The following is a 13,175-nucleotide window of genomic DNA, read 5'->3' on the forward strand; positions in this document are numbered from 1 at the left end:
CCTGATCCGTTGCACGTCTCTCCCATGTAGCATCCAACCATCCACTGCGAGACCCACTGTAATTCAGCTGCTAAATAGTAGGCTTTGAATGATGGGTCCCGAAGCACCCACAATCCCCCCACACAAATCCACCTACAGGTAGCTGCAACTTCTTCAGCGCAACTCAGTGGTGTTTATTTCCCAAGATGAGTTCTTCCAACAATGTATTCATGTCTCTGAAGACGTTCCTGGGGCGGGAGGTGGAGATTCACGAAGTAGTAGAGGAACCAGGGTTAGATTGCCATTTTAGAAAGAGCTACTTACCCGGTTGTTGCTAGGGGTAGATGTTTCCAAAACTGCACTTGTGATTTGAGGGTGGATAGGGCCTTCCATAGATTACCCTCGTAGAGGCCAGCAGGAGCACTGTAGAGGTGGATGCCCATTTAATGGACTGTGACTCCTCACCAGCCGAGGGTGGTTTTGCGTCTCTTTGTGATTCTTCTAATGATTCATGTGGAAGCTCTTCATTTTCATATTGATAAACGTTTTTATGGCAGTATCATCAGTAATTTTTTGTGAGGCCAGTGAATACAAGATTAGTGTAACTTTAAGGAGATGGCAGCTTTCTGAATCTGCAAAGTCGCAGAACCTTACCAGTTGCTCTGGTCCCTGAACCTTTGATATCTTTCTAACCTGAGGGATAGCAAAGCTTTCTACTGATCTAGCATAAATATTCATTTTACCACCCTGCAAGCACTTTAACAGTGGCGATTTATAACTCTGCATCGAAGGGTAAGGGTGGAAAAATGAAAGTCCAAGGGAGTCAGAAATTAAGACAAGCATTTGCAATGCGACGGGTCTCGCATTTCCTAGAGTTAGAGCTATTAGCGTTGTAATTTCCTAACAGGACTTACTTTTCTTGCCACATAAATTGAAAATGAAAAGTAAAACAGCTGACATAAGTGAGCCGATGCAAAGCGCCACAGCAGCCATGAGCATGAGCGCCGAGAGACACAAAAGGAAAAAAAAGTTTGCTCTCAGTCAAAACGTGCAATTATCCATGTAACAGGGTCGGTGTCCAAGGTGGAAACAAATTGCCCCAAGGAGGGCCAAACGTAAAGCATGTACCAATGATGATAAAGGATTTTTGAAAGGCAAGGCCATGAACGAGTGAAAATGATGGGTGTGTGGTGGGCGTGGTTAAAAGTCCACAATACTTACAACAGGTCAAATCGCTTGCACGCTCGACCTAAAAATTGGCGGCTTTTAATTTATTTGGCGTGGCAGACATAATAATAACGGTACTCATACAGTCTGCCTATTGTGATTCAAATATGAAAAGTACGTGTTCCTGAAAATATTGTATCATGAAAGATAAGTAAGCAAAACTCCAGGTACATTAAGACAAATACTAATATTAGTAATAATAATAGGAATATTAATATTCATCATCGTCGTCATCATATCGGCCGCATGTTACGAGAGGTTTTCGACCGAAAAGGCAACACTGCTCTGTCACATAACTCATCAGCCTGTCTAAAACAGACTGTGATTGAACAAAAACATGCGCGCCCCTTGTCTGCTCTCCCATGGTCTGGAGCCCTAGAGCCACCTGTGCAGATTACCCAGAACAGGGCAGCGTGTGCCTCTGTGGTATTCGTCAGGCATAGTATTCCCTGAGCCACGCTTGTCTGCCCTCTTCCACTCTGGTGCCATCAGTGCCACCCAGGTAGATGGCCTACAACAGGACCGGATGTGTGTCTGTGGCCCTGGGTGGACAAAGCATGCAATGAGAGCCCCTCATCTGCCCGCTCCCTCTCTGCTGCCTGAGGGGCACTGAATGCCTGTAATGGGGTCAGGAGTGCGTCTATGGCCCTCCGCGGGCAGAGCATGTCCCAAGCACCGCTCGCCTGCCAGCTTCCAGTCTGGCACCTGGGGGACCCTGATTGACTTGAAGAGGGCAGGGTGTGCCTTATGTAACACTCGGCGGAGCAAGCATGTTTTAAGCACCCCCCCACCTGTCCGCTTCCAGTCTGGTACCCGGGGGGCTCTGTCTGCCTTGAAGAGGGCCGGTCATGCATCTGTGACCATTGGAGGCACAAGGATTCCACCTGAATAGAAATGAATCCACGCGCCTCGGTGGGCCCTGACCTCGCCAGAAAAGCAGGCTGTGGTGTGAAGCACCAGGCAGTCTGACCTGCCTGAGAAAACAGCACAAATTACATTAAAACTTTCACATGACCGCGTTCAGTCGGACTCCTAGAAGAACGAGCTGGTACAAAGTGCAGCGCCATGAGCATGAGTGCAAAGGAGACACACAAAAAGAACAAGCATTCGCAATGCAACGGGTCTCGCGTTTGCTCATGTTAGAGCTGATAGCGCTGTAAACTCCTAACCCGACTTTTCACCTATTGGCAAAAGTGCATTTATGTACGTAACACGAAAAAGTGCAATTACCTGTGTAAAGCGCTCGACTTCTGCCAAGCAAAATCGCGCTAGGAAAATAGAGAAAAAGTAGTCCACGAGCCTGACAGAAAACAGCGAGCCTCGCATGTTTTCTGTACTTGGTCGATGCGCTTGAGGAGGGCTGGCAACCGGAAAAGGCATGACGTATGCATGCCTTCGACTAATGAAAGCAAGCAGATTTTAATAGGCAAGCCCACGAACAAATGAAAAACACTGACGTGACGTCGACAGGGCTCCGAGCCCTTTCCTAATACCTAAAGCGTCTCGCTGCGATACGCATGCGCGAGCGCATGCGACGCAGGCTCGACCCTAAAAAGAAGTTCGCTCGCAGTCAAATGTATCGGAAAAAGTTCAATTAGTTGTGTAACAGGGCTGGTCCCCAAGGCAGTAACCAAACCACCCCAAAGGAGGGTCAAACGTAAAATATGTACTAATGGTAACAATGTATTTTTGGATTTTTGAAGGGCAAGCCCATGAACAAGCGATAGTGAGCGCTGTGCGTGGTTGAAAGCCCAAATAGATAACATGTTGGAAAAACAGCGCTTGCGCGCTGCTATGCTTGGCCTAAAAATGGTAACAGTCTAATTTTTAAAATGGTAGGCCAGTGCTCTGATATCTCTCTCCACAACTCTGGATGTGTCTGGCCTGCATTGCTCTCAGCTGCCACATTGGAGACATGGCCTAGACATTCTCTTGGCTGCACAAGGGGTCCTTAATCTAGAGTCCAATGGCGGGAGCAACATAAAAAACCTGCCAATTTTTCAGCATGCATAAATGTGACATTCGGATGTTTAAAGTGGGCATATGTGTGATGTTCATATGCGTAAAGAGTAACAATCTGAGATACACTTTATCACAAACAGCTTCTAAGGAAAACTAAAGTAGTGCAGACATATCCACTAATGTTTTAGTCTTTGAATAGGGGTACCCGAATTTATACATTTCCACTGTAACAGTAAAACTAGATTTACCTGAATTCAGTAGGAATAACAGAATGATATTAAGTACTCACTCCTGACATGGGTTACTTGAAATGCCCTTTGTCAGGTTCTTGGCTACATCTTTGTGGCTTAGGTCAGAGCACTCAAGTTTCAAATTTCCTCGGCATGAGTAATAATTTGAAAAGACTTTGACGTCAGAAAGATATACTTCACACAACTTTTCTGCTCCAATTAAAATAGCACCAGAGAAAGACGTAATTGTTTATAAATAACATTAATGATCACTAAATTAAACACATTACCAAAGATGGCACTATGGGGATTACACATGAAGGTGCAAATGTTGAAGGTGAAAAATATATCACCCCCGAACAAAACTTTGAGCTGAGACAATAAGAGAAATAATGGCCTCACACAATACTTGCATCAATAGCGTCCAACAGTACCTGGATTAGTGGCAGACACAGCAAAAGCATCAACCGCCCGAATTGTTATACGTATAGGCTGCCTCAAGCAGCACACAAATTAATGATCCCAGACATTAGATTCCTCACTAGACCAAGGCAGTACATTCATCAATAATCACAAACAGTAATCAGCATCAGTTGCCACTGAATGCAATATGTATCAATAGCAAGATATTTTAAATGCATCTATAACCCAAGGCAGTTATTAGCATCAAAGGTACAGACTAATATGCATTGATGCTATTGATAGCAATTTACATCAATAGTTCAAGCAATACCTTGCATTTATGGCCCCAGACAATATATGCATCAGTGCCCCAAAACAGTACAGACATAAGCTGACTCAGACATTAGGGGTCTGATTCACAAAGGTAAACTTACACTTCTGTGTAAATTTATGATTATTTGCTATTCACACAGATATTTTATGAGTAGTATCTTTGCGACTAGTAGTATGAGTAGTATCTTTACAACTCTGCATAACAGCCCTATCTTTTTATGAGCGGAGACTCTGCAATCATAAAGATACTACTCGTTAAATACCTTTGTGAATAGCGAACAATTGTATTAGGCCCTATCTGTCTCAGTAAAGGTGCATCAGTGGCCTCAAACAGCACATGTACATCAGGGCCTTGCACGGTAAATGTGCAACAATGCACCTATAAAAAAATGTGCTTCAATGGCCTCAGGCTATAACATGCACTTATATCAAAGGCCAATAACAGCATTAATGGTCCAAGCAACAATGAACAACAAAACCCCATGCTGTAAGGAGCAAAAATGGCCAGAGACTGAAACCAGCATGGATGATCCCAGGATGTAACAAGTAGCAGTGCCTCAGACAATAAGTGGGCCATGAAGTACATACATCAAGACCTAACAAAGTAAATATGCATCAGTGGGTGTACAAAGAATACAGCGGCTCTGTGGGCCTCATTAACGTATCTCCATTAAGTTTTCCTTCAATAAATTCTCCCTTTCATCAACAGTGACTTTGTATATTTATTCTCCAAATAGGTGTTTTTAACAAAACGTTTTTCAGTGGTGCAGACAGTTCATAGGGCAGTGCTTGATTTGTAAATAAAAAGGTGGCGGTGCCCAAAGCCCTCCTCTTAAAGACGTGGCTACTGCAATTATATGTGAGAACACGGAATAGTGAGGCAGTGTAATCCCGAAGTCATCTCGGACCTCTTCAATCCACTTACAGGTACTCCCTGCCCCTCAGCTCACACCTGCAGCTTTCTGCTTTCTCTCATTGTGACACTTTTTTTGTTTTTCTCTTTCTCCGTTTTTCCCAAACGTGTCTTTTGCTCGCAGCAAATGCTTGAGGCAGAAGAATAAGCGCCGGGCCTCAAGAATAAGCGCCGGGCCTCAAAAATAAGTGCCGGTGCTCACCACCGGAAACAACAAGCACATATTAAGCACTGTCATAGGGTGATATGAAATAGTAGAATATGATACATATATGCAATGGGGATGTCACATTTCTATGCAGCTACACATTGCAGTTTGTATCCTGATCACTGTACTTAACCATATAGACATTAGACAGCTCCTGTAACAGTGTCGACACTTCGATCACCCCAAGTTTTTGTGGGTCTTTTTGGGACAAAATCATGTATCTAGCACAACACTTCGAAGCTGTGTTTGTTCTTCACATGCTGGGGTTTATCTAGTCAGGATGCCTCTAAAGTTGGATTCTCAATCTCAACTTTATAGTGAAGCTGTCCCAACCACATTCCGGTACGCCAATGCAACACGGTACACAATGGCATCTGTACATCCCCAACGCTGACCCCAAGGCAGCAGTATATACAACAAGGGCACCACACAGTTATTAGCAGTGGCTGCAGGAAACAACATGCTTTATTGGTATCAGTGGCACAGGATATATCATTAGTGGACTCAAACGGTAAGTCACGTCAAAGGTCTAGACTGTAATGAGCGTAAATGGATCCACACTGTAATAAGCACACCTCTAACGATCATCGATTCTGCTGGCATTAATCCGTATTAACGGTCCCAGTCTGTAATGTATGTGTTGCATGATGTAGCATGCATTAAGGGCTCCTGGGCAGAAGTACAGACACTAATGTCTCAAAAAGTTCAATAAGAATCGATGAGCCCTGGAAGTAATATACCCCACTGTTTGCAGGCTGGACTAAGCACCTTTGCCCCAGGTTATATCATGCCTCTGTGATTCCAGGACATAATCATTAATGTCACTGTGAGCTATGTATATAAAGGGCCATAAGCTGTAATGAGCATTATTTGCCTCAGGCTGTAATAAGCATCAGTGGTGGCAGGCATTAATGCGCTAATGAACTCATCCAGTAACGCGTTAATGGCTCAATAAAGTGAGGCCTTGCCATGGCCATACACAGTCCCCCCTGTTTGCCCCCTTCATTTCCGCTTAAGAGTGCGACTGATTGACACTCAGCCCTGGGCACTTCAGGGCTTAATGCTAAAGCGCCAGGTTCGAGGCAATGAGTGACACTACTCCTTGTCACCGAGGGGAAGGGACAGCTGAGTTGAGGAGGTCATCGTTACAGGAGCTGTGACCTCCTCAGCATGGCAAAGTTCAGCTCAGGCAGCCCGGAGTCTGCACATTTAGCGAATGTCTAGCTCCTGGCTGCCTTTCCTGAAAGTGAGAAGTGACTTCTGCTCGGCCTGACAGACACTCTTCTTGAGGAGCAAAAGGTGAGGGGGAGTGTCCCCTCAGCCCCAATGGTCCAGCCACAGCTGAGCCAAACTTAATTTTAAGATTACTATTCTTTCTCAATCATTGCCACTGCCTAAGGCATTTACAAAGAGGGGGTTATTTTTCCTACTGCCATGATCACTCAACTCTTCCTTCACCCTTATGTGTTTCTTCATCATGAAGACAGAAAGATACAGGTGGATCTTTTCTTTTCACTGATCAAAGTAATGCTGATGTTCTAGTAACAGATGGTTTTGACACTATTTAATGACTGCAGCCATGGATGATGATTCAATGGCTGCACTGAAGCAATGTGAGCCATCTCAGCCTGTATAGAGTTCTCCCCCAATAGATATGGTCATGGGTGATTATTTAACTGCATTCAGTGCAGCTTATAGACCTGCCATGTGTAACATTCATAGTCTTTTCAGATGATGGCTGTGCTGGACTATACCCTGGATTCTGTCGTTATTTAATAGTTGCTTAGATTTTAAAATCACTGCAAAGTTTGAAAGTGATCACTTTCGGAGGTGGTAAGCATGGCATTCCCAATGTCTATATCTCCGACCCGGGGTGTCTTTTGTGAATCATTAGAGGTTGGCCATCCTAGGCGGTAACGCTGGGTGCAGACCTGAGTGAAAAGTGCACTGAAAGTCCCTGGTTTATACTGGGAAGCTTCTAAATAATTCTGCTACATACAAATTTTAAAATATTCCTTTATTGGTTTTGAATTTCCATCAAATAACATCTGATAAGTGATTCTTTAATTTTGAATTACCAATCTGTACACACTACAACTTTCACTTTTCCCTTCAATCATATTGTCACTAATATAATTAAGTAAACAAAGTGAGAACAAAAGGTTAGGTAATTCCTCTCAAAATACCTGTAGAATAACACTTGTAGTCTACAGTTCTTCCAGTTCTCTTTGTCAGAGTAGGGGTTTCCAGAGACGCGTGGCTAGATATGTTGGCATACATACAAACCGCATGCTCAAAGTTGGGGCATTCATTCCATTTCAACCCTATTATCGTCCACTGCAGTGAAAACTTTTGTCTAGGAAGTCTTAACCCTGATGTAAGACGATCCTTGCAGTAATCACTGTAACGGTTGATGGTAGAACTTACATCTATCGATGTGTCCCCACAAAGAAATAATGTTAACCAGAGGTAAAAACTGGAGGTATAACATTTCTGCAAAAGCTGACTGGACAGGAATAACCAATGACCCAGAAGCAAAAGTATGCCAAACAGGAGTAATATTGAAGGAAAGACTAATGACAGGAAAAAATAAGCAGGAAAAAATACTGAAAGAAGAAATCTGATGGCAAAAAAGCTACCAGATGAATTGGGATGGAAACTGTCTCTGCTCGCTTATTCCTTTTATACAAAAAATAAGCTGGAAGTAAAACATTGTAACTGCAAATTATTTCCACGCATGTTGGATCTAGATATGTAGCTCTGAAAGAATGGGAACAGTGCCATCTAGGACTGGGCCAAATGGTAAAAACTATTCTCAAGATGGTGCCCAATAGGTCCCAGAATTTCCTCCCAACTTGCACCACAAGTTTCAATGAGGCTCACGTTCAGTATGTCCCCTTCTGCCAACCCTTTTATTTTGCACATAAGGAAACATGTAACTGTCAGTCCAACACTTGCCTAATGCGTGACCATGCACACAATGCTACACCTGTCCTCCATTGACCCAGGTGAGTGCCCGATGTGTGACAAGAAAGAACTTGTGTTCTGTTCAGAGAATGCTGAATGCAGGTGCTAGTGCAGACCGTGGGATTCTCAACAACTACAGCAATTGCCAAAACCTTTAACCACAATACCATTTGTCCCAAGTGTGACCCTTGGAAAGCTTGTGCCTACAATGTGTTATCTTATTTTGAGGCCATTGGACCTAAATGTTTCTCTATATCGAGAAGTTTTTTTGTCAAATTTTTCTGCTGATTTCAAAAGTATGGTGTCTCAATCCATGACTGACGGCTGTTTTCCTAAACATCTTTTTTGGGTTGCTATTACTGTTGCCTCAGACCATTTTGTTACCTTTATTAACCAATTTATCATTAGTGGTGCTATCCTGGAAGTCCACCTCATAGGTATTAATCTTTTGGCCAGCAGCCAGGTAAGGCCACAAAATCTATTTTTCAACCACCTCTTCTTGGACCTGAGCATTGTCCTCAGTAAACATAACTTTGGTCTACTGACAGTTTGTTATATAAACATCTACCAAATGTGGTAGATGTCCGATCCACTGTACTAAAAGTACTTTGATGTAAATGACACTCTAAATATGGCTAAAGGACATCCGCACTAAATAATACAGCTCATAATTTACCTTAATTGGTAATTACCTTAATCGGTAGATGAAGCTTTTCCAAAGCCACCTTCTTATGGCCAGTGTGATACACAAAGTCAATCAACTAAAAAAGATCCCCCGTGAATAACTGCATCAGGATTACAACATTCACATTCCACAAAACATACAGATATCCCAGCAGCACAATCGTCTTAGACAGAGTCACTCTTTCAACAACACAGAATCGCCTCCAAAGCCCTACCAAGTCGTTTAATGTTGCCAAGGCTCTGGATGCTTTGTCTTTGAGTATGTCTTCAGATTTGTGGTAAAGGTAGAGCCCGAAACATTTGAAAATGGTAATTTACAATGTGGGAGAATTCACTCTAGTCTGTGGCAAGTTTGTGAATTCACTAAGTACCACTAAGAACAGGCATGACTTGGTCCAACTCACTGTCAATCCAGAGATCAGGCCAAATTGTTTGATATTTTCTATAATTGGATTCAAGTGAGTCCTTATTTACCTCATATAAAAACAACATGTCACCTGCATTTAGTGCATTTATACTGTGTGCCAGCCTTCGTGACTCCCAGGTTAAACTCAGCCCTCTCAGTGCAGACTAACAGTTCCATGGCAAGTGAAACTGGTATGATGACAAGCGGTATGTGAATAAGCAGTTGCAGGCAAACAGAAGTGTTGCGACCAAGTGCAAAGTCTCTTTGATCTAGGAGCACAATGGGCAGTAATGCTTTTAGTATTCTGGAGCCAATCATTTCCCCAAATACTTTCTCATGTAAATTTAACAGTGACAGTGGGGGTGGTATGAGATCTAGCCAAAGATATCTTTTACTTTGGGCGCATGTCAGAATATCATCAGCCGAAATATCGTCTGACATGAATATTGGATACTATATGTTGGTACTGATATACTGTCCCTTTGTGTACAGATTTTCTATTATTACCTCCAATGGGGGAATAAAATTAGGACACAATATTTTTGCCAGACAATATTCTGACAATATTGTGGAACCATGCAATTTCAGGTTTTGGTAGTGTCACAATCACTGCCTCCATTATCACTGGAGGTAGACAGTCCTGATGGCCTGATATATTTCCAATAAACGGATGGCAAACTACTTGCCACCTTTTTGTAACATTCAGTAGACAGGCCACCTAAGACAGGTGTTTTGCCTGACACCAGATTCTATTTGCCCTCTTAGCCTCCACCAGGGTGAATGGAGTTTTCAGCCCAACTCTTTGTTCTGTCTTAAGTACACATACCCCCTATGAAGTTACTCATCCGGGCTGTGTCTGATCACTGTAATGCCATGTTCAGTCCACCATATATTTAGTAAAAGTAGTGTAGATTTTTGTCTGTAAGTTGATTGGGGAGTGGTCCCTGCTAGACATTATAGTTTGCTTCCGGACATCTGTCTTTGTTAGCTATGCCAACTTGTTTTGTGTCACTATTTAGGTTGCCTTGAGACATATTCTCTCCACTGTAAACATGTAACTTCTCTATGGTAGACATATAGGCCCTCATTACAACATTGGTGGGCAGCAACCGCCGTCCACCAAGTTGTAACCGCCGTGCGGCCGCCAATGCAGCCGCACTCCCGCGGTGCCCATTATGACATCCCCGCTGGGCCGGTGGGCGGAAACAGAGTTTTCGCCCGCCGGCCCAGCGGGGATGTGGGCCACAACATGGGAGCCGGCTCCAAATGGAGCCGGAGGTGTTGCGGCCGTGCGACGGGTGCAGTCTCACCTGTCGCGTTTCACTGTCTGCAGAGCAGACAGTGAAAAGCCGCATGGGGCCCTGTCAGGGGGCCCCTGCACTGCCCATGCCAGTGGCATTGGCAGTGCAGGGGCCCCCAGGGGCCCCATGACTCCCCGTACCGCCAGCCTTTTCCTGGCGGTTCAAACCGCCAGGAAAAGGATGGCGGTAGGGGGACTCGTAATCCCCTGGGCAGCGCTGCCCTGGCGGATTACTACCGCCGGGGCCATTGTGGAGGGAAACCGCTAGGGTTGAAATGACCCCCATAATCCTTCAATTTGGAAAATTTGTCATTAGTTTCAACAGTGACAGACTCCACTATCAACTTTTCTATTGCCCTGATTCTGTCTTCTATCAGTCTTGCCTCCCTATGAAGCATCCCATTTGCTCTGCTTCAGATCTGGATGACATACCCCATATTTCCACATTTAACATCTCCAATTCATTACAACTATCACCAAGTGAAACGGCATTGTTTCTAAAACAAATAATCTACTACTAAAATAGTCTACTACTAATGCATCGTCCTCAAGTTTGTTATGGTAGGCATTAAGTTGGGGTGCAGGCCAATAATCTGCCCCATTCTACCCTGGAAAACAATGGGTTTTGCTCAAGAGTGTTCTTCACATATTGTACTTTGTGCATATTTTCATCTATCTGTCCTGTGCTAAAATATGTCCAATTTAGTGAGCAAGTTATGGATGGTTAGGGGAAGGGAGAGGAGTAGAAGGAATATTCTGTCTTGTAGGTGTGTTTTGCTTCAGACATCAAATAGTGTCCAATGCTGCGTTCAGGTCTTAAATTCTGTATTAACTTAATACATAGCTTCATTGACAGGGCGGATGAGATCTATCACCCAGGCAAATCTAAATCACCTCCCCATATAAAAGCTGTGTGCACCCAGTTGGTGATGTGAGTGGACAGACTAACTAGGAAGTCTGCCTTTGATGTGTTTGTGGCATATGAATAGATCAACATCATAGTTTATCCAGCCAGTTGGTCATTCACCCCACATTAGGCCCCCCTTTTTATTGGGACTATGAAATGCAGTATTACTGTTGGAAATTGGGTTACTGGGTGAGGGGGGTGAAACGCTACTCAAGCAGAAACCACAATCTCTGTCAGGGGGAAACACAAGTAAACCCCAAATTAACCTGTGCTTAACCCTCTGGTAGCTATGCACAAAGTAGTCAAGCTTAACATAAAGGCAATGTTTAAAGTATTAATGTAACACTTCAAACAGTAATACAGTTATAACACAACACAAGAAAAATTCCTCACCAATTTAGAAAAATAGAGAAGCATTTAATAAATTATTTGACACCACAATGACAAAAATCCAATCAGTAGAATTGGAGTTATGCAATTTTAAAGATTTCAGGCGAGTAAAGCGCCTTAAAGCACAAAGCGCCACTTGTGGTTATCTAGTCATGTGAGACTCGGTGAAAGCTGGGTGAAAGTCACAAGTTCAGGCCAACCGTGATGGAGTGTGGCTCGATACAGGGGCCAGGTTTGTTCTGCTGAATGGGTTTCCTTCAAAGTCCAGCACAAAGAGTTCTGTTCATGGTGGAAGGGGCAGCGAAAAGCATTAAGAGTGCTGTGGATAGCTGCGAAGAGCAGGTCATGGAATGCAGATGGTCATCACTGTAGCACGAAGATACTGTCAGGAGTTGTGGATGGTCGTTGCTGGAACTTCAAGTTGGCGGCCATCGCGAGCTGGCGATTCTATAGGGTGAAGTGCAGATCCCGGGTTGCTGGGTGTCCCTGGCGGTCGCTGTGGCGCAAAGAGTCGGATTCACCAGAGCTTCACGTTTGTGGGTGGTGCAGGTGGCACCTTTTTGGCATGAATGGATTTGTTCGCATTCATGAAGAGCCCAAAACGTCAGGATTTTTTATTTTCTTTGGAGAGGAGGTCAACTGATGCCACACCAAGGGTCCATGACCTAAAGGGCACCTCTTATGGGTCAGGAACTTACTTTAGGGAGGCCACCAGGGCTTAGGCAAGTCCAGTTCCAGATCCAGTTGTAGGTCAGCTGGGCAAATGTAGGGAGCATTTGGAGCTTGCTATATCCTTGTAGCTCAGAACAAGAGGACAGTTAATTGACTGTTGGAGTTACTTCAGCCTGGAATGAAGGTTGCAGGTCCAGGCCTCTTTCTCTGCTAGCAGGGCAGCAGGCAGAAGAGTAGCAGGGCAGTGAAAGTCTTTCTGGCAACAAAGCAGCACAGCATCCCTTCCTGTGTAGTGGCCACAGGTCCAGGAGTGTACTAAAGAGGGGGTCTGGTGGTTGGGTCATATTTTATACCTGGAGTCTTCTTTAAGGTATGAGACATTTCTAGAGAATTTCTTGAAGTCCTTGAAGTTTCCTGACTCCCCTGCCCTGGCTCCATAAACAATTGAGTGGTGACATTCCTTTGTGTGAAGGCAGGGCACAACCTATTCAGCTGCAAAATACAACCTATTCAGTTGCAAGTGGGGCTGTGCCCAGCTTTGCCCCCACCATCCTGCCAGTTGATGGCCCATCCAAGCACACCTAATACCTTGATT

At 44.1% G+C, this 13,175-nt stretch overlaps 1 protein-coding gene across 1 annotated transcript in view; it reads right to left on the minus strand.

Moving 5' to 3' along the window:
- The window catches only part of LOC138297076 (coiled-coil domain-containing protein 17-like), a 327,301-nt gene that overhangs the window by 45,225 nt on the left and 268,901 nt on the right, over positions 1–13,175 (minus strand). The gene's annotated exons all lie outside the window — the stretch shown is intronic.

Source organism: Pleurodeles waltl, chromosome 1_2 (assembly GCF_031143425.1).
Source record: "Pleurodeles waltl isolate 20211129_DDA chromosome 1_2, aPleWal1.hap1.20221129, whole genome shotgun sequence".
NCBI classification, from domain to species: domain Eukaryota; kingdom Metazoa; phylum Chordata; class Amphibia; order Caudata; family Salamandridae; genus Pleurodeles; species Pleurodeles waltl.